This window comes from Pinus tabuliformis, chromosome 6, assembly GCF_031772625.1.
Source record: "Pinus tabuliformis cultivar Carrire ecotype Pingquan chromosome 6, CPIR1, whole genome shotgun sequence".
Taxonomy (NCBI): domain Eukaryota; kingdom Viridiplantae; phylum Streptophyta; class Pinopsida; order Pinales; family Pinaceae; genus Pinus; species Pinus tabuliformis.
The window spans coordinates 1894918175-1894940857 of record NC_142292.1 but is presented as its reverse complement, the minus strand read 5'-3'; the positions used below and the strand labels follow the sequence as shown (position 1 = coordinate 1894940857).

The 22683-nt window shown below is 35.8% G+C and overlaps 1 pseudogene; it reads right to left on the bottom strand.

The window, feature by feature from the left end:
* Window positions 1-19325: 19325 nt before the first annotated feature.
* LOC149266752 (tRNA-uridine aminocarboxypropyltransferase A-like) overlaps window positions 19326-22683 on the bottom strand; it is a 46810-nt pseudogene continuing 43452 nt past the window's right edge.

Genomic DNA, 22683 nt, shown 5'->3' with positions numbered 1-22683 from the left:
TTCCCCAACCTCCCTAGTCCTTTGGGAGAGCAATACGATCCCATTTTACTGAAGGAAAAGCATATCTTTCTAATGACCTAACCCAGAGGAATTTGTAGCATAATATCCTTATATTATTTAATATTCTCCTTGGAATGCATGATAATTCCATCTAGTACATCGTAATGGTTTAAAAGACCAATTTGATAAGTATAAAAATGTCAACTCTTGATGACTATTAGATGCTCCAAATGCTAATTCTTTTCTCTGGTTTGTCTAAAGGCCAGTTCTAATATTCTTCCTTATAAGAATTTGGTTTGATATGGAACCCAATATATGTAAAGCCTACATCTAGGGTAGTTAGTTCAAAAAGGAAATGATTTTGGATGTAAAGTAGCTCATCTTCACTTAGTTCATATGGTGTTAAAGTAGAATCCAAATGGTTGATAATCATACATGTAGCTGCTTCAATGGGGGATAGATCTTCCTTTATTACTAAAATGTCTCTATGTAGTCCACTATAGAAGATGATTATATCATCAATGAACAATATATGGGTAATGTTGATGGTTGGAGGCACAAGGATGCCCGATAGAAGATGTCTTATTTTGTAGTAAACCATTGATCTACTAAGGCCTTCAATGATCATGATAAAGATAAGGGGATATAGTGGACACACTTATCTGTGACCTCACTAGGCAAAGAAAAATGGGAGGCACACCCATTTATTAGCACAGAGAAAGAAATTGTAGTCATACAACTCATTATCCAATTGATGAAGAAAATATCAAACCCAAGATGTTTTAGGAGTAACTTGATGTATAAGAAATTTTCCCTATCGAAATACTTTGATAGATATATTTTTAGAACAAAAAATTTTAGATATAATTTTTGCAGGCTATGAAGACCCTCCTATGCCACACATGTAGCCTCACGTATTTGAATTCTCTTTGAAAATGTGAATTGTTCCCCTGAGATAGCATTAGAAAGTAAGGGCTTTAGTCTGTGGGCTATAACTCTTACGATGACCTTATAAACGTGATTGTAGATGAAGATAGGTCTAAAGTCATCAAATGACACAAGAGAGTCCACCTTTGGGATAATAGTGATGAATGTGGAATTGAAGGGATATTGAATCCTTCCTATCCCTCTTGACTCCACAACCACTCTAAGAATGTTGTCTCCAATGGTATCAAATAGATAGGAAGAAATAAACTAAAAAGCCATCTAGGCTTGGGATATTGTCCTTTTGAAAACTAGAAAGGAACCCCATAAGTTCTTCTTCTAAGACCACTTCCATCAAATTCTCATTATATGCTTCAAATGAAAATCTATGGAAGAGAATGGAAATTCGAACCACTTTAGCAATAGGGGCACCCTATGGGGCCTTGAACAGGCCACTGAAATGTAAATAGCCCAAATTTCCTAGATATTCAAATATGGGATATTATCTCCTTCCTAGTCTTGTATTTCTAGATAGTGTTACTCATTTTTCCACCTTTTGTGAAATTTTGAGAAAAAAATGAGTTATCATCTTTGGCCTCTAGCTAAACATCATGGCTCTTTAGGTGCCAAGTTTCTTCTTGGTCATTTAGTAGTTTCCATTTTTGACCTTCCATCACATCTACAATTTCCATAGATTCCATTGAGTCAAATCCCTTCGTATCCTCATGTATAATATATCTCAGAGCCCCTTCGATATCCTAAAGATCTTATTTTTCATGAAACCTTTTGGTAACTCACTAGGTGATTGTTTCTTTTTTAACAAATTGTAGATTGGCTAGAAACTCTGGGGCCCTAGAGAATCCAACTATGGGTTCATAGAATTTCCAAGGAAAAATTTACTAGACCAATAAAGGACTTATCGTTGATCCAAATAGCATTTATCTTGAAGGGGCTAGGGCTTTTCTTGTCTAGTCCTTTAAGTTATAGAAAAATACATGAATAATCAAGGTCCCCACCCTCACCAATCCATTAACATATAAGGGAAATGCCATCTACTAGTTGTTCAGTAAGAATAAATTTATCCATCCTTTTAGGGATCCTATCCTAACCAATCCTATTGTTCCTTTGGTTGGGTTAAATTTTTGACAATTCAACATCTATCGATTGGTGACCCTTAAGAAGGAGATGAAAAAAGTTGAATTTGGATATGCATATGTTCTCAGGCCCCATCTTTCTACATAAAAAATAGAAAAATTTGATTCTCCACCTAAAATTAAATTGTTGGACAAAAGAAATGAGTTGCTAGTAAGGTCCTCCTAGAATAGAAATTTGTCTTACTGGGGGCCATAAAAATTGAGGACCAAAAAATATGTATCCAAGTAAATTGCATGAAAGGAGATCCCCAAAGTTGAAACCATATCCTATCAACTGGTCATATTGACAAACCAGGGATTCCAACTAGTTGCCAACACTCCCGACTGATTAATATCATCCAAACAACAAAACTCTCAAACTAAGAGTAATTTTTTTAAACAAGCATGTATGGTGCTCCCTGCTTGAGGGCCTCTTAAAGGAGAAGCACTGAAACACAATTTGTAAAAATTAATATATGTAATGCGTGTTCTTTAGATAGGTTGGCGAAACCACCGTAGTTAGGGAGACATGGATAATGGGGGAACCTTTGGATGGGCATGCATCGCTCTAAGGACCAAAAAAATGGTGTGTTGTTTACTAAAATATTGTTCCATAACTACTTTATTTCGAGCTTTGGTATTATGAAACCAGCTGACAAAAAGATAGAAAATATATTTCAACGACTTCAAAATCAGCCTCTTCGAGGGGGCAACCTCCTTTAAATTACATAAACGAACAATTATTGGATGATACAAATGATAAGACCTCCTTTCTATATATAGGAGTCTAAGGGGTCATAATATATTTAGAGCCGACATAACAATAATAATGTAAGGGCACAACAATAAAAATAGTGGGCTTTTATGGGGCACAATAATAACAATATGGGGACTACATGGGTGCAACAATATAATAAGGGGGTTGCAATAATAACAATAAGGGGTTAAACCAGTAGAATAGGGACCTAACATGCCCCTCTCCTTCAAAAAGTGTTGTCCTCAATGCTTGAGTAGTTATGGGTGCTTCTATATAAAATTCTCATCCTCCCATGTGGAATCTTCAACGGGTAAGTTCTTGCACTTGATGAGATACTCTGAAATTGATCAATTTCATAGCTGTTGGGTTCTTGTTTACGTGACTGCTTCAGGTTACAATATTATTTTTCCTTCCTCGTCAACTTCTCACAATATTGTTTGAACTGGGATCTTGTCACCTGTAATGTTCTTTAAGCATGAAACTTGGAAAACTGGGGGTACTCAGGAAGATCCAGGAAGCTCCAATTTGCATTCCATAACACCAATATTTTGCAGCACCTTGTAACGACCATAATACTTTGGTGATAATTTATTATCCTTCTTAGCTTGCTTGAGGAAAATTTGTTTGTATGGTTGTAGTCGTAGAAATACCCAACCACCTACATCAAAACTTATTTCTCTGCGATGTTGATTTGCTTGTTCTTTCATTTTATTATGTGCCAAAGTGACGTTATCCTTTAAGAGTTTGAGAACTTGTTGTTGATGCTCAATGTGATCCTCCACTACTTGAACCTTAGAATTTTCATTTAAATATGATGTGATGGACGGTGGATGATATCCATAAAGTGCCATAAATGGGATCGTTTTTGCTGCAGTATGGAAGGAAGTGTTATACCATCATTCATACAAAGGAAACCACTCGACCCATTGTGTATGTTTATCAAATGCAAAGTAGTGAAGATATCCTTCCAAACATTTGTTCACTATCATAGTTTTCCCATCATATTCAGGATGATAAGATGAGCTATGAGCTAACTGAGTACCCAAATATTACACCTCTTGTACTCCAAAGAAAAAATTAGAGATTTTTTAATATAATTGTTTCTCCTCCAATAGTTTGAGCACCCTGTCAACATGTTGAACATGATCCTTCCAAGACTTGATGTAGATTAGTATATCATCAAAAAATACGAACACAAATTTTCTAAGTATGGGTTTGAAAATGGAATTCATCAAACCTTGAAATGTAGAAGGTGTATTGGTAAGGCCAAAAGGCATGAGAAAAAACTCATAATGAACCTCATGAGTTCTAAATGTTGTTTTTGGAATGTCTTCAATCTTCATCTAATTTGATGATATCCTGAATGAAGATCCAACTTGGTGAAGTAAGTTGATCCATGTAATTCATCTAATAATTCATCAATGACATGAATGGGAATTTTATCTTTAATAGTAAGCTTGTTGAGCTCCCTATAATCTGGACACATGCATCATGATCCATCCTTCTTATGTACCAATAACATTGGAGTATAGAAAGAACTTTGACTAGGTTGAATTATACCAACCTCTAGCATTTCTGCAACCATACATTCAATTTCACTCTTTTGGGCATATGGATATCTATAAGGCATGATGTTTGGGGGAACACTTCCTGGAATCAAATGAATAAAATGATTATGATCATGAACAGGTGGGATGCCTCTGGGAGTCTCAAATACCTTGGAATGATTGTCCAAAACTTTTTGGATATCTAGAGAAATAGATGATTTCGATGTGGGTACCTCTAGTCATAATTGTGCAATTTCGCCTTGTTGTTATTTATTTAGAATCTTTGTCATGTTGTTAGAGTTGATTATGTTTCTTGGTTTCCCTGCGATACCCCTTAATTCAACCTTCTTTCCTTTCCAAAAAAAATTCAAGAAACGTTCTTAAAAATTAAAAGCTTTCATACCCAAATATTGTAGCCATTGAACCCCTAGTAGAATATCAACACCACCCATTGGAATGGAAAGCATTGGACTACTCAAGGCATCTCCTCCCATGGATAGCTTGATATTATGGAACTTTCTAGAGCAATTTATGGTTCCTCCATTTATAACCATTACTTGACACTCTTGTGTTGGATATAGGAAGAAATTCAATTCCTTGGCTATCTTACAATGAATACAGTTATGGGTACTACCTGAATCAATCAACATTGTTACCTTTTTCTTCTTGATATGCCCTTCCATATTGAGTGTTTGAGGAGTGGTAATTCCTGTCGTGCATTACAAGATATGGTCAAATTCATTTCTTCTTTCTCTGGGATTGGTTACTAGTGTATATCTTCTTCTTTTAAAATTTCTTGTTACTTTTCTTTCTCCTCCTCCCCATCTATTTAAATTAATTTCTTCTCAAAACACTTATGACCTTTAGTGTATTTTCTCTCATAATTGTAACAAATCCCTTTTGATCTTTTTTCTTCCAATTGTTATGGTCTTATCCTTATAGGTGGGGAAAGGATAGGAGCAACACCACTTCCATCTTTATAGTTATGAGTGGTAGGCTTTCTTGTTGCCATAAGTCTTCTTTCAATTTTTCTTGCCAACCCCTATGCCTTCTCTAATGAATCAGGTTCCCAAAGGCGAACCTCGTGTTGAATGTTATCCTTAAAAGTCCCTATGAAGACTTCAATCATCTGCTTCTCTAGAATATCATGTATCCTTATCTTCACTTTTTGGAAGTCCTCAATGTGCTCTTCCATTGAACCCTTTTGTTTGAGATTTATCAATTGGCTAAAGAAGGTGTTGCTCTTTATAACCTCATAATGTGCTATCATTTCCTCCGTGAAAATTAACTAGGTGACAAGTGGTTTACGCTAACAAAGCCATTTATACCATAAACATTGATTCGTTTCTAAATATAAAGATGTAATGCATACCTTTTGTAATAGGTGCACATCATGTAGATCAAAATATTTCTCCATCTATAGTATCCATGTTAAGGGATCCTTTCCATCAAACTTCCTCATATCGATATTTGGAATATGGTTGGTATTCAATTCAATGTTATATTCTATGAAATCATGATTAACATTTTTTTTCCCATAATGAGTTTCCTCTACTGCCTTTTCGTCATTAGGAGGCATTTCTTCTAGAAGCTTTGTCCCACCTTGTTTCAAACCTTCCATGTATTTCTTCAGACCTTCCATGCCTTTCTTCAAATTTTCTTCTCTACCATAGATATTAGATTCCATGGCACATATAAAATAATTTATCTTAGCTTCGATCGCATTCTTCAAATCATTCATCCAATTTTGCTTACTTGGTGTTTCTATTTTCTTGATTCGAGTCATTCTTTTTTGATCTCCAAGGTTTGAACTAGCAACCTGAAGTATACCTCTACGTCCTCTTTCCAATGCCACTCAGATGATTGAAATTGGATTCTCCAAGAAAAAGTTATGCCCAATCTCCAAAGATGACATGATTATATACTTTTTTAGTAGACCGAACTTGTACAAAGTGCCACATGTCACTATTTCAACCTTTGGACTTGAAACCAATACAAAGAAAATTATATTTCATCCTCTTTCCATATCATCTTACGAAATTTCAATCTGATGCTCAGAGAGCAAGTTATGAATATTTCCCATGCTGATAGAAACACATATCTTATCAAAGTAGTACCCTTGTGCCTCTAGAGCATATTCAATTACCTCTAGTACTCGATGGATCACAAATGGCCCTAAGGTGGAGATGAGAAGGTTTTTGTAAACCTCTAGAAGACTATACAAATTATTAGGATGAGAAGTGGAGGGAATAATAACATCCACCCTAGGAGTATGTTTTAAGCCTCTATGCTTGGGAGAGGGAGGCTTTTCAAAACCAGCCTTTCTTTGAAAGCCTCGTTTGCAGTCCACAAAATTATTCCCATGAGCATGGCATCTCCTACAAAAAAACGGGTGTTCCCTCTTAATCCAAAGGCTAAGTCAATTAGAAACATTTGTGGGAAAACTTTAGTTCACTCCATAACCCCTCACAAATATCAAATATCATAAGAACCTGAGCCACTTTCATCTCATCGAACCTCATCAAACTAGAACTGAACCTTTAAGCCCAGAAGCTTGACCCTTATGGTGGCTTTGTCCATATTCTCCCTTAACGGATTTAAAAAAGGGGAGAAATTCTTTAAAAGAAGAGGAAAAGAGTTGATGCTCTATTATTTATCCATGACCCTCTTAACCTCTTCATGAGAAGAGAAGAAAATTATGAACCAACCTCTAACTAATACCTTAATGGTTGGAATTAGATTAAATTGTTCCCTTGATTCTGTTAAAACCCATGCTTTTAATGACTTTCCACTAAATTTAAGCCCTCATGCACAACCAAAAAGTGTGATATCACTTATCTGAACCACCTAATGCATCTCAATGTCATCTCCTGACACCATAGAGAGTTGAACTTTATTTTCCTTCATAAAGGGGTTTTTTCTCTTAATAGAGTTCTAGGAGTAAGGGATTTTTGAAGGACTATGGCTCAGGATCTTAAGGTGAGAAGGATCCATAAAGACTGATTATTGTGTGCCCACCAATACAAATGTAAAATTTGTTCCAAGGCCACCAAGATGTAAAACCATATTAAGAAATATTGCCAGGAGGAAACCCTCGAAGCCCTTATAACACACAAAGGAAACAATAAGTGGAGACAAGGCAGGTGACCCTTTTGAGTAGGTAAAAAACAACCCAAGGAAAGGTTGAGTAAACGTACCCACAAAAGTAAACCCCCTACTGACTAGGGAGTTAGAAGTTGTATGAGTAAGGGTTGAAAGTCAAATATTGACAAACCATGTGGAGAAACTGAAAGAGGTAAAGAAGGAAAGGAGGTAGAGAATGTTGTCTAACCTAGAAAACCCTTACTTTCAGTGAACCCTAGGCTAGCATGAACATTGGGACCAACCCGTGAGGCATGGTAAATGCCAAGTCAAAACCTTATCTTTGAGGCTTTCAATGTAATAGTTCCACACAATGATAATCTTCTTGATAAAGAGACTTGTGAGCATTGAAGTCTTAGAACACCCAAAATGAACACATGTCATTGTTGAACCTAACATTTGTCCTAAAAAATATTCTTTCACCTACCATAGGATCATCTGAGTAGTCCACTAGTATGTCCTCCATGACTGGGTTAGATGAAAAGAAATAAAAAGAACCTAGAAGGTGGGGAGTTGTGACAATTTGGGCCAGAGAGTGCCAAACCTAGATAAAGTCAAAACCCAAAAAACCCACATAATGACTACGAGAAGGGAACGATATCCTCCAATATACGACCTCCCTATAATCAAGACTGAAATGGGGGAGAGGAGAGAGAAACTTAAGTAATTGAAAACTTCCACCAATAAAACCTAGTTGTGAAGAAAGAAAGGGTGAGGGAACTAGACGAGTGCCATTACCTGTAGAAGATGTCCTCCTGACATTGCTTTTTATTTAGTAAATATTTTATTTTTATTTTTAAATTACATGTGTCAATTCAAGGTTAACCACATCTAATCAATTGACACGTCTGCCTCAATTGTGCAATGTCCCAATAATAAAACATAATGTGGACTCAATTAAAAAGTTAATAAAAAGTAAAAAGTAATTTAATTAATAAGCATATAAAAACTTAATACTTTTTTCTTTTTTGGGTTGAAGAATAATGAGGGATTTGAATTGGTGTCCTTTTCGCATGGAGTTCCTTAACAAAACACCCTTCACTATAAATCCAAAGGCCTATGGCAATACAAAATTAGTACTTATGAGATTCTTTATATATATATATATATATATATATATATATATATATATAGATATTGATATTATATTAATTTTTCTTTTATAAAAAATATGAAATTGTTGATGATGTTGAACCCGCCAACATTCATGGAATCTCCCTGGTATGAAGTCCAAACTAGACTTCACAACATTTGGTGTAGGAGTCCCATCCGGTATGATGGCTCGATTGCCATTATCTTAGAGATTTTCCTTAGCTCCTGTTTTTCAGCACATGAGAATGTTATGGTTGTAACTTCAGGAAGGTGAACTGAGTATGTTGGGTGAGTGCGCAATGTCGCTTTGTGTCTGGGTTCTCTTTGGCAACATCTAATAGAATAGTCCACAATGGATGCAACAGTCGTTAAAACCAAAGTGCAGGGGAAAACACGTGCACCGTCTAGTGGAGTAGTCCACACTAGGGTGACGGTCATTATAACCATGGAAAATAAGAATGGAACTACAAGGGGTCAAGAATACGGCTTGCTGCCTAGAACTGCACAATGCGTAGTCTAGGTAGGCTAGGTGAAGCCAAGTTGAAGGACCGAGGAGCTTCTACGGAAAAGGATAATTGCTAAACCAATGAAACTAACAAATGAAGTGATGGAGCTTAAACTGTGTCCTAACACTTAGAAAACTTGACAACTCAAAAACATTGATCATCCATGACACATGAAAAGCACTTTCGCTTGTGCATGCTTGCTTCATGACTAGTTATGACAAGTATGACACCTAAGATCGACTTTATGACGATCGTGACGACACTTGTCTGACAATGCTCAAAACTTTGTGAATGAGTGAAAAAAGTGTGTACATGGTTAGGAAAGCTCATAAACACATAGATGAACCCTGGAAACCACTAGAATGAGCTTATGCATAAAGTGTGAAAGCCAACATACAAAAGGATGCCATCTTACCTATCTTGCGAAAGGGAGCGAAACACTTAGAAAAAACTCATGGAATGACTTTTAGTGTTTGCGACCATACATTTAATTGAAGACATAATGATATGAAAATGCTAATATGTCCTTCATACTAATCTAAGAGGTGCATTTGAACTTCATGAAAGATGTGCTTTATTCTTCGTACCTACCCTCCAACGGGTTGTGAATCAGATGCAGTCTTCATGTGGTCCTGATCTCTAATATTATATCATACCCCATGGTTCCCTAGTCTTCTTATCTGATGATTATCTTTTCTCCTCATCTCCTTAAGTATCATCTAGCATCTCCTCCTTCTTCATCTTTCCATAGTGTAAGAGAGTACCTGCATCTGCAACTCACTCATGATGAGACAACATCTTTCTAAAAACCCCTAGCCTAAGATAGAGCACTTTGATTCATGAACTGGGTTGCAATTGAGTGACAAGATAGGGGAGAAGGCCAGGGCCCTGCACAATTGTGAAATCCAAGCTACTAAGGCTCAAGCTTGATCATTGAGACTGTGTATTGCACAACTCAAGTCAAATTAGGGAAATTTCTACACAATCCTCATTGATGGAAAAAATTTCATAGTGCCGATTGAGGGACAGAATTTTGTAGTTCAAGTAGGTAGTGGCTGCTACAGGATGGGGCCCTGGGTGGACAAATTGCATAGTATCAGGAGGCAAGGGGGACTGGGTAGCTGAGAGGCTTGAAGGACAGAACTACACAATTTCTGGAGGCAGTCAGGTTCGACTGAGAGAAGGACACTAGAGGAACCATTTTCGTAGTTTTGGAGGCCAATGGAGGTTGGTCTTCCTATGAATTTCATAGTTAAAATAGGGAAAGGAAAATATTGAAGATTGAAGGTGCAAAGTGCGTAGTTTGGGAACATTGCATGAGACTAGGCTGCTAAGAATCATCTGGAATTTGGCTAAGTGTAGGATCAATCCAACTGATGTGAGCAGTGATAGAACTTGACTATAACCACACACTTGGACACTTAGTGATACAACATAGATCATCTAGAACATATGAAAATATACTTCCATTAATGTAACAACCTTTATGGCAACTGATGACAAGTGTGGCTCTAACGATAGACTTTGTGAGGATAATGACGATACTTGTTTGATAGTGCGGGAAACTTTGGAAATGAGTGTGAAACATGTCTATATGATGAGAACAACTCATTTTCACAAATATTTCCTCTTGAAGAAAACCATAACTCCCCTTTTCATGATAAGTGATAATTCCCATGCACGAAGATGACACTATCTATATAAAAATAAAAGTGTGGACAACAATTGAGATCCAAGAAGGGATACTGAAATCATCAGCTGACCAATAAGTGACTAAGGAATGGCTGATCACAGGATCCACAGTAGGCTCCAAAGTTTGAGTGTAGGCCAAAATTTTGGAAGGTGTTGCAGCCATTACAACAATCACCTACAAGTATTCCTATTGATGCTGCTTGATCCCACCTTTCCCTGCTTGAGCCTTACCTCCTTTTCCTTCCTTTTCCTTCCTTTTCATTCCGTGTCCTTCCTTTTCTTTCTTGTTTTTCTTTATCCTCTTGATGCTCTTCTCCTCTCTGAAACCAATTCTAAAACTGAACTGAAAAAATGCTACAAACTGATGCTCTAACGTCTTTTTATTCTTGATGCCTCTAATTTCATAATTTTCCTTAATTTTCCTCCTCACATGCAACCTATTACATTTCACCTTCTTTTTCTCCTAAATTCCTTTATTTTCTTAAATAAAGGGCCAAAAATAACTTTTTTCCTTTTCAAATCCTTTGCCATTTTCTTTTGCAAATTTCCCCTTAGCCATAAACACAAGTGATGCCCACTAGGATAAATTTCCCAACATTCATCTTGGAATAAGTGTTCCATGACCTTGGTATTATTTTTCTTTTATTAACTTTTTTACATGAACTTTTGACCCGGGTCTATTAAAGTGTATTTCCTCTTGTGCTACTTGAATGGCCTCATGGATTTGACATTCCTCCAGAAAAGAAAATTATTCCTTTGAAATATGTTGTGATAAAATTGGCTTGATCATATTTGTTATGATATTTACCAATCTTGTATATACATTTACAAAGCGAAATAGGTCAATAATGATTAAATGTCTTTGGATCATCATATTTTGGAATGGCTATGATAAAAGTAGAGTTAAAAGCCTCATACATCCTACCAGAGGTTTCGCATTCTTCAATTACCTTAAGCAAATCCAACCCAATTAGCTCATAAAATTCTAGAAAGTATTATACATGCCATCCATCAAGCCCTAGACTTTAATCCTTTTTAAACCAACACTAGACCACCTCCACTTTGCTTATTGAGTCCAGAGCCTTCAGATCCTTATTATTATCCTCATCTACAAATCTAGGGAATAATCAAGAAGTCTGAATAATATTAGGAAAGGAGGTTTCTCTAGAGGCCAAAACAAGGGCTCGAATATATTGTGCCCCCTTCGTATCTAGATCCCTAAAGTTTGAAGCCCTGTCCCCATGATAATTTTCTAACAACCATATGGTATTCCCCTACTTCTAACCATATAAATCTAGTTTTAAGTCTCCAAGCTTCTTCACTTTACTTAAGCAACCTTCTTCTGTTTGATTCTAGTTGAAAGATATGCATTTTTGCATCCTTTAAAACTTAATCCGACCACTAGGTTGCTCCATTTGCTCCAACTCAATCTCAATCTTTTTTCAAGGCCTCATCATCTTTTTGTCTCTTTAATTTCACCTAGTCAATTGTCTTTTGGTTCAAATTGTTTAAATTTTCCACAAATTGTCTTGCAAGTAAGTGGTTGTCCACTAAACTACCAAGTCATAATGTTTCACAGAAAATAACTATAAAATCTTCTTCTTTCATATAAGATCCATTAAATTTGAAAGGGGCTTTAGGATTTCTGAAATTCCCTACCAATTCCTTTAAATAGGGGGATTGTTAGATTGCACACCTGCTAGATAACTACCATTCAATCCTTGAACAATATCAATTGTCAAAATTGTCTTGATATTTCCAATTCTATTCTCCACCACAAGGCTAAAAGTCTGGTCTAGTCATTAGTTGAATTCCCCAAACCCTATGCTTATTGAGTCTTTATTTCTTCATAGAGGTGGAAAATAACCCCTTTCACCCCTTCCCTTGGTTACCTTTCGAAGCTGAATAAAAAAATAGAGAATATCATCCAATATTGATCCTCCAATTCTAGAATTCATCGAAATCCACTCTAATTATATATGATTTGTTAAAAATTTGCTTATAATTGAAGTTGTCAGCCTGATGTGTAATTTGACCAAGTTTGAGCCTTTCCCTCTCACATGGAGTCATATCCTCAAATTCTCCAAGGCCATAACCATGAGCAAAGATTAACTCAAATAGAATCTAAGCTACTTTGGAGGCCAAGGTAGTCAGATTTGGATGGAAACCATTAAAAAATGTTTGGTTGTAGGAAAGCTAAATTGTCCAATATAGATACTTTGGAAGATTCATCTTACATCTCATGAATACTGAAGTTATTTTTCTATGCCAAGGAATTTTGAATTTCCATTGCTTGAAAAATTCTTTCCAATTCTTATGAATGTTTGATTATCTTTATTATTTTCGAAGGAAATTTTTGAGACCTCTAAAGTTAAGGAGAATTGGAAAAATAAATGAGGGATGTATTCCTCCACCTTCTCACACATGAAACATCAGGATGTCCCTTGAATGTTCCTTATTTTAAGATTTTCTACAATCAAAACCTTCTCACGAACCAATTCCTAAAATAATATATTCATTTTAGGTAGACCATCCTTATTCCAAATTCTTCCCCATAACCTTTCTAGAGGAGGGTGACAAATTTTTGGTATTGACATTTCACATCATATTATTAGTGAATAAACGCTCTTCATACTTCCCAACCATGTTTTCCAATCCAAACATGTTGTTACTATTAGAGTGAAGCCCTTTAATGAATTTACCAATGTTATATAGTGATATTGGAAATTAGGGGGGATATCAGGACATTTCCAATCAAACTAACGACCATAAGTGTCCCACTTTGAGATGTTAGCAATATTGTTGTATCCATTTGTTTCCATCAAATTAGCAATCTCCTTAACTCTTTCATTCTCATTTAACAATGTTGTTGATGGAATTCAATATTTACATATGCCAATGCGAAATCCCAAATGATCAAGGATAATAGGGTCCATCATTTTACATAATTTCCATATTTTAAATCCCCGATCTATCCAAATTTATCTTTTAGGTCTAATGAGCCCACCTTTATGGAATTATTTGTGAATGAAGGCCTACATCGACCATTCTTTAGAATCTGAGAGAAGACACTGAACTACCTTTGCTCCCAATAACAAATTTATGAGCTCAGATCATTGATCGCTAATACACCAAAGATTTTAGGTAAACACATTATGCTCCAATTAACCAAATGGAATCTATTTTCATTTTTTTTACCTTGTTTACAAATGATCTTCAATAAAATACTACCAATTTGATGGATTATTTGCTTTGGGGTGTGTATACCTCATCACGTAACCCGAAAGAGATGACAACATTGACTTAACTAATACTACCTTCCCTGGCGTGTTTAACAATTGTGTGCCACAACATTGGATTATTTTCTTGAATTTTTGCAATACTTCCTCCCAATCATCCGCATTTATTGCTCCTAATGGGGTTGTAATTCCTAAATATTTAAATGATCTTCTTTGAACTGCAACAAGATATTCTAATATCCTTGAAATCTATTCTAACCATGTAGTTGGTATTCCTTTTATTGGTCATACCTCTAGATACATAGGAGTCCAAAATCCTTTGAAAGAAATTTACAATTATTATAGAGTTTCCCTAAAAAGGATCCTTCGTGATTGTTTGATTGATTCCACAACACCTTCTTCCTTCAGATTAGACCTAGATATTCCATTTGTTACATCATCAAATAGATTGGATGGTGATCAGATTGTCCTTGAGAATTGATTGAAGAATTACAATTCAGCCCCCTTATAGGCCAACCACTATGAACTAGAAACTAATCCAATTGGATTCTATATGGCTATTCCCACTCCTATTCATCCTAGTGTGTTTACCTACATTGGGGAGAATGCCCACAAGTTCACACACATTTTTTCAATGGTGCTTCATAGGGGAGTCCCAATAAATTATGTTTAGCATAAATACTTACCTATCTTAGATCACAATATTTCCTTAAAGGGTAGAGTTGGTTAAGAAGAAAATAATTTCTATGAAATGATTGCTTTATAACCTATTATCAAAATAGTATAAGAGCCTCGCCTTACCCATTTCGGTTATATAGAGACTTAAAGTTGGTTATCAAAACGATGTAGAAACAAAATTGTATATGAACTCTCAAAACATGGAGTTGTTGCACAAAAGGAAACATATACTATTTGAGTAATTCAAAAATGGATACCCCGCAAAATATGATTAATATAATCATGAAACTTGTACCTAAACTCTATTATTTCAATGTTTATCCATTGTTTCGTATAAGGATGCACTTTCACATTTTATTAATGAAATGGTGAATGCATTACTCTATATGATTTTTGGTTTCTTTGAAGAGGCTACACATGTCATGTTAGGATTTTGAATATCAATTATGTGTGTTTGTGTATAATCCATCTCTTCTATTAAGTATTTGTATATTAAAATGCATTTCCTAATTTTCCATTGTTTTTCCTATTTAAGTTTTGATATGTTGAAATTACTATAATTTTTCTTTTTCAATAGTCATTAAAAACTCTTAGCTCAATTCTCTTTAAAATTTAAAATATTTTTTTGTTTTTTTAAGTAATGGGAGTCTTGAGATGACTAGCAAATCTAATATATGGCTTAAGTTGTTCTCACAGTGACCATCTAGGCCATCAAAATCAACCCTCTTCTTTATACTTCATCCACCTTTAAAATTTAAAATATATAAAAAAATATAAACTCCATTTATTAATATAACAAAACTTTGAAAAACCTAATTATCGAGATCTAGTCCATCCACTCATCATTAAAAGACATGATATTTAACTACGTTTAATATAATAAACATCCCATCTACTTTCGTGTAAAACAAAGTGTATATACTTTCGAATCAAGACTAAATCATTTTAAAATTCTCTACCTGCTACATAGCTTCCGAGTCGTGTAAAACAAAGTGTATGTACTTTAGAATCAAGACTAAATCATCTTAAAATTCCCTACCTGCTACACAGCTTTCCAATCATTTGAAGTTACTGTAGGATGGTATCGGTTTACTTACGATCTTGTATAACGCGGTGCATAGCTAGATGTACAAAGATGTACATCTTCATTATTGCAAGTTCAGATTTTCAATAATAACATTTGAAAAATTAAAAGCAGACCATGGTAGGTATTCATAGGCGCCATTAACATTTAACAATCTTTAGAAAAAATGATGTTCCTTTTAAGGTGCAATCTTAAGAGTATAATGCTCATTTCATACCATCCAAATCATAAAAACCTGTCATCAACTGTTATAGTGCCATTCTATCATGCGTTATTGAAACATTTGATTGAATTGATTGACTGTCTAAAATGCATGCACGATTATAACTCAAAGTCTGAAGTTCCGAATCAAAGTAGTCAACAGAATTTACATCCGGAGTAAATAACGAATACTTATTCTAAATCCAAAACGATGTACAATAACGAATATCCAATGAGTATGGTGGCCATCCACTCTGTCAGGCCAGACCAAGAGTGGAATCACAGGACAAAATACGAAAGAGAGAAACAATCAAGTCATCTAATCGAATCTACTCAAATCAATGCGGATGAAAAGAATGTTAAATACATCTTAAAGGAGGAAGACGCCTCCAGTAAGCAAGGCAGCTCCGAAGATAGCCATATTCTCCAAACTCGTTGTAGAGACAGCTCTGCTGCTGGCACTCGGTGGTGAAGCGGTGGCTGTCCGTGAGCCGAGGGGCTAAGTGCTGGAGTTTGAGCTGTGGGAGAGGAAGCTGAGTTTGATGGGGTACCGACTTTAGGAGGAGGAGAAACGGGAGAAGAAACAGGCGGTGAAGTCGCAGGAGGAGACGCTGGTGATGGCGCTGGTGCGGATTGAACCGGCGACGACTTGGGTGCTGCTGCTCTGGGGGAAGGTGCGGGTGCGGGCGCTGCCATAGAGGCTGAGATCAAAAATAGCAAAGCAAGAACAGAGCAAAAAAGCGCATCGAATCGGTCCATGTCGTCGGGAAGCTGCTGTTGTGAAATTCGTGTCACAGAGACTTTACGGAGTCGATCTCTTTCTCAAATATGAAAAAGCGAAGAAAAATGAGACAGTGAGATTGGGAAGACGTGTGAAGCTATTGTGACAGAAAGGGGAGGGGATACGACAATATATATTGTTAGTGCAACGTGGTCGGCTCCTAGGAACACGGGGTTCGTTTTCGTGATATGATATGTGGGCCACTTCAACGTTTTTTTATTTACCTAGCTAAGCACATGGCCCGTCGAGTCCTTCGTGGTATTTTTGGAATTCCACTTGTACGAGTTCCCACAAACAACGTGTTAGTTTTTGGCTGGCGTGTCATGTGTGCGCTGGATTGAGGCCGGAGCCAATGTGTGATCCGATCCACGCTGGACCCGACATGTGATCCGAATCATAAAACCCGATTTATTAGAATTGGCTAATTTCGTGGGTCCACGACATTCAAAGGAATGATTTCGCGTGAGTTCAAAGCCAGACGCGAGCAAAAAGTGGTCTTTCAAAGGTGTGTAGAAGTTAACGTAAATTGGAAGTTGTTTGTTGTTGAAGTGGCATGAAAACCTTTTCGAAAGTAAAAGGCCGCTACTGGTCGTATGATCTTGGAGGCATCGAACGGTTGGGCGACCTGGCAAACGGCTAACGCGAGACTATTCAACGGGAAATTATTGTTAATGGGTCACGAGATATACGAATCAAACGGGCTGATAGTTACGGAATCGACGTGATGGTGAGATATGAAATTTTATTTTTTAGATTATGAAAAAATTGTTTCAATAATAAATTAACAAGTGAAAGGAATTTCCTTTCGCACAGGATAAACTGAAGTTTATAGGAATTTCTTTTCATATAATGGGTTTGCTCTTACCTTTTTTAAGAGTGATTTATTAAACCAATCTTTTATATTTTCATTTCCCAACTTCTTTCAGTTTGTCATGTACAAGTTTTAATTTTCTCGTCATCACTTTGACCAGCAATCTTGCTAGCAACATGCCCTATTCAAAATAACCAAAATCTAATGAAGTAATCTTTATCATTATTGGAATTTTGGATTGATGAAATATGTGTTTTCCATGTAAAAATGAATTGAATGCCTTCACATGTCTTTATAGTAACCAGATTGTGTAATAACATCCTATGATATCCTACACTTCCATCGGTACAAAATGATTCCATTGAGTTTCAAGATAAATATATTAATTTTCTTTTTTGTTTATTGATCTAGATTTTGGGGGCTAAGGTACACGAACCATAAACGTTGAGAAAGAGGAGAGAGAGCATCAAGATATGCACTAAAAATATTCTTAGAAATACCTTGAACATAAAATACATGCAGTCAATACCTAACACCAGATGCAAAACATATAATTCCTTATTAAATGGAGAAATCATTTATACTACATTGTACTCGAGGACTCATCTGTCCTTTTACCAAGTGAGGTATGTTATTTAGAACCTTCTTGAGTTATAATATCATGGGAAGACATTACTTTCCATTTGGATCACTCCTCTCCGCCTAAGAAGCAATGGTTTCCATTACGTGAAGCTACCTCCTTAGAAGCTTTTGTTGAATATGAGCCAATGAAGAGAAGGGTTTTTTGTGGTTGACCCATAATCGCCGGTTTGTGGCTGAACCAATACCAAGTGTTGTTGACAACAAGGATTTTATGTGGTTGACCCATAACTATGGGTTTGTGGCTAACTTGAAACCAAGTGTTGTTGAAGACAAGGGTTTTGTGTGGTTGACCCATAACCATGGGTTTCTGGATGACCCATAACAATGTCACACAAAGATTCGAGGATAGAGATACCATATAATGCTTGCGGTCCAACTCTGATGCTACTAGTGTACAACCTAGCAAATGAACTTCGATGGCAAGGGTTTTATGTCGTTGACCCATAACTGTGGGTTTGTGGGTGACCCATAACCATGATGAATGAGGGTCCAAGGACGGAGACACCCTGTAGTGCTTTTGGGCCCGCTATGAGACTGATAGTGCATGTCTTAGCAAATGGACCTTGAGATAGTTTGCTTGTTGATATGCCTAGTAGAAATCTGGTGCCTTATCTTTGTAAATTCTCACCATCCCACTAGAGGTTGTAAATACTTCCTCCTAGTGCTCAAGTTTCACATTATTTATCCCCATTGTTGTGATTTGTTAGTCCCACCATAGCACTACCTTGGCATTAGGAGGGGTGTTTTGTCGAAGCCAGAAGTACATTTCAAGACAGTTAGCAAAGATATTCTATCACCATGGCCACCCCTATTATCATGAACAATAGAGGAAGACATATATGCCTCTAGGAGCATGATGTCTACATCCTTTCTCCAGAATGGTAATGGTTGATTTGTATAAACCTTGGCAAATTCCTTGAAATATCTTGAGCCTTTCTTACTGCAAACTAGTGGGCATTTCAATTGAGAAGGATCCCTTTCAAAAAATGATGTTGCTATGTTGAAACACTTTTTATACTTTTAGAACTAATAATGTTATATTTTTCTTGATGTAGCCATGGGGCAGTGTCATTTCTTGTGTGTCTAGTGTGAAGTATCTACTCAATATCAACAACAATGGGTGTGGATTCTAGAATTCTTAAGGAATGTGCAATAACATCCATTGTGCTCACACAACCCCTAAATGGCTCTTTTCACAAAATTAGAACGAAATTCCACATGTTATGCCCCTTTGTATTCTTCTCATATGGTAGAGAAATTTGGAAGGAATTGATACTGTCATGAAAAACCATGATATCCTTAATCATTTCCTTTGCATGTTGCCATGTCCCATCAATAAATAACAATATCCCACCATTTTTATTCTCACTCTGAGGAGGAGGATTGGGCATACCTGATTTTGATCAATTGGAAATCCATATCTCTAAATTCGTCACTTCTTCATCGGGGAATAACACTTGGATTTCTTTGCATCATATTGGTTGCAAATAGCATCGATGATTGGTGAGGAACCAATATGTATATGGTGACTGACTATGACTTTGAAATTGTAGAGAAAATTTTGGAGAAGAGGGATCATTGACAGTTTGTGGAAAACTTCATGTGGGTGCTACAATATGATAATGTGTCTTGAAGTTTGGAGAGCTTCAAATGGAAATACATTGTAGAGACATACACTATTGGGTCTCTCACACTCCCCTCTATATTTCCCAATTTGTTGTTGCTTCTGCATTTCATCTCCCTGACAATCCTCCCTTCATATATGAATATGCATATGGGATAGGGTCTTGGTCTTTGAGTGCCCATATATAGGCCTCATTTTGTAATTTCAAAAGGGAGGAAAATCTTGAGGTGCAGGAGAAACTTTATAAAAAAAGATCAGAATCTGTTGAGAATTTTGAAGTTGCTATGGAAGGAATTTTGAAGTGAGTCTTTAGTTGTATGTTCATATTTTACATGTAACTCTATCAACCCACCTTATATTACAAAGTTGTGCACATATCAATATAATTTCAAATATTTTCATTGAAAATTGTGTTGTGAACCTAACTTTTTATGAGACTGAAATGGAATTGTTAAATTGAAGTGAATTATGTAATGAGTATGATTGTTTGCTTCAATTTTTGCAAGATTTTCAAATTTGTTAAAGAGTATCTTGACTTCTTTGATTGGTTTTGCAAGGGTTTTAATGATATGGAAAAAATTCAAAATGTCATATTTTCTTGTGGCTAAATTCTTAATTACTCACCTACCCATCTAATTCTAACAAGTTTAAAGTAATTCTTAATTGCTATTTTAAATTTGTTAGTGTTTGTTGTCCATTTTTTCACCTCCTTCAAAAAATTTGTTCTTTATGTTAAACCCAAGGCTCATGAATGCTCCAACTAAGTCTAGTGGAAATGTTGCCATTAGAAAGATTTTAATAGTGGTTAGTTTTTCCCTTTACCTAGATTCTAAAAAACACATTTGAATTTTAAAACAAAAATCATAGATCAATTTGAATGAGATTTATCTTTTGTAATTCCTAGTTTCATGAAGAAAAAACCATGATGAACGTTGAATGCATGTCATGTTCAGATTTTCAAATGTGCAATAAATATCAATCAGATTATGAATAATTTCACTACATTTAACATAGAAACACACATACACAAGCAGAGATTTACAGACTAATTCAAATGGTTGAAATTAGTTTGTCATGTTCCTTTAATTTCTTGTGACAACTTGATGGGAAAATCAAGTGCATGATAATTAAACTTGAATTGAACACATTAAACATCAACATGATTTAAGGCAAAACTATATAGCGATTCTCACAAAAATCAACCTTGGTATACAATCTTATTTTCTATAATTCTTATTATCTTTTCTTTTCTTGCTAAAGTTCGAAACTCCAAACAAAGAAGTCAAAATGTGACACCCAAAGAACATAGAAATACATTTAGCAAGTTTTGAAAAAATACTCGATGAGTTCTCACATAGAATTTTAACAGAAAAACATAATTGTAACAACAAACTAAGATCACACTTAGATGTTCCTAGGAACTGCAGTATAGCACGTCATAGTGTGACTCTAGGGCACCAAAAACTTGTGACACCGTTTCCAGGGATCGGTTTGAATTAATTCGCTTGGAGAAAAATCATTACCTCAAATCTTTTGGGTGGACAAGATATGAATCCATTTATTGTGCACTCCACCTGTCGACTCCACTGTTCATAGTTTCACTATTTCTCAACACATCATTGTTGTCATACTCGCCACCTACTACAACAACAATGAACCATGAAATTAGTTAACACATTGTATATATTATTAATAATTTTTTTTATGTTTTGAACATGCATCCCATAACTTTCATATTTCCATTTTGGATTCTTCAAAGAGGCACACCCGGAGCAACGTAAATCCAAACCTCATGCTTCTACTCTTTAATCTTGAATATTTTGTCTACACTTGTAAAAAATGAAACAAATTCTTCCAAACTAAAACTTCAAAGACTCCAACAACTCACGCTACATCTCAATCCTGTCTAACCATAGTTTCTAAACCAACTCAGATATTGTCCATACTGATACACCTCCCAACTCACAACCAATACTTGAGTATTCTACATCACTCAGTCCTCCATACAAACCGCAAACCACACCATCATGTACACATTATGTGACTCTGCACACTATAGAAAGAACCATAACTCCCATATCATCTATTGCTATCGACGCAATCTTACAACATATCATGGTTGGACAGGGAAAACATTATAAAGAGTAGAATCAACCCAATCATCCATTAGCATGGGTAGCTACCTGTTATGCTCTCATGTATTTACCTTGGTTGCTACATGACATGCCCGAAAACTATTTGAATTTGTTGCCTATATTCAGTGGTGAGAAGAAGGGGACTAATGAAGAACATGTCAGTGCCTTCCAAGATTTTACTGAAATTTTTATGGTGGAAAATGAAGTTGTGTTTACGATATTTTCCATATAAACCCTTGAAGGGAATGTGCAAAAATGGTTTTGTACTCTTCCTGCTAATTCACTACACCAATGGTATGATTTAGAAAGAACAGTTCATGCCCAATGGGGTAAGAATAAATATTTAAAGTACTATCTTGTTGAGTTCTCAGTGATGAAAAGAAACCTTCAGAGAATGTATAGGAATTCACTAAATGGTTTAAGAAACTCTACAACAAGATAAAAGCTAATCCCATTGTTGCTATGGTAAACTATGCAATGACTTTCAAGCTCGAATTCTCTGTCATGCTAAGGGAAAGGAGACCAAAAAATTAGGTGATATGCAATCAGACAAGGTAGAAATAGAAGGAAATTTGACTACTGCACGAAAAATACAGAGAACATAAGTTGGAAATGAAACTTACGGCGTTAAGAAAGAAAAGGGAGAAATAAGGTTTGAGGCAAAAAAGATCGTAAAAGAAGAACCTCATCATCTTA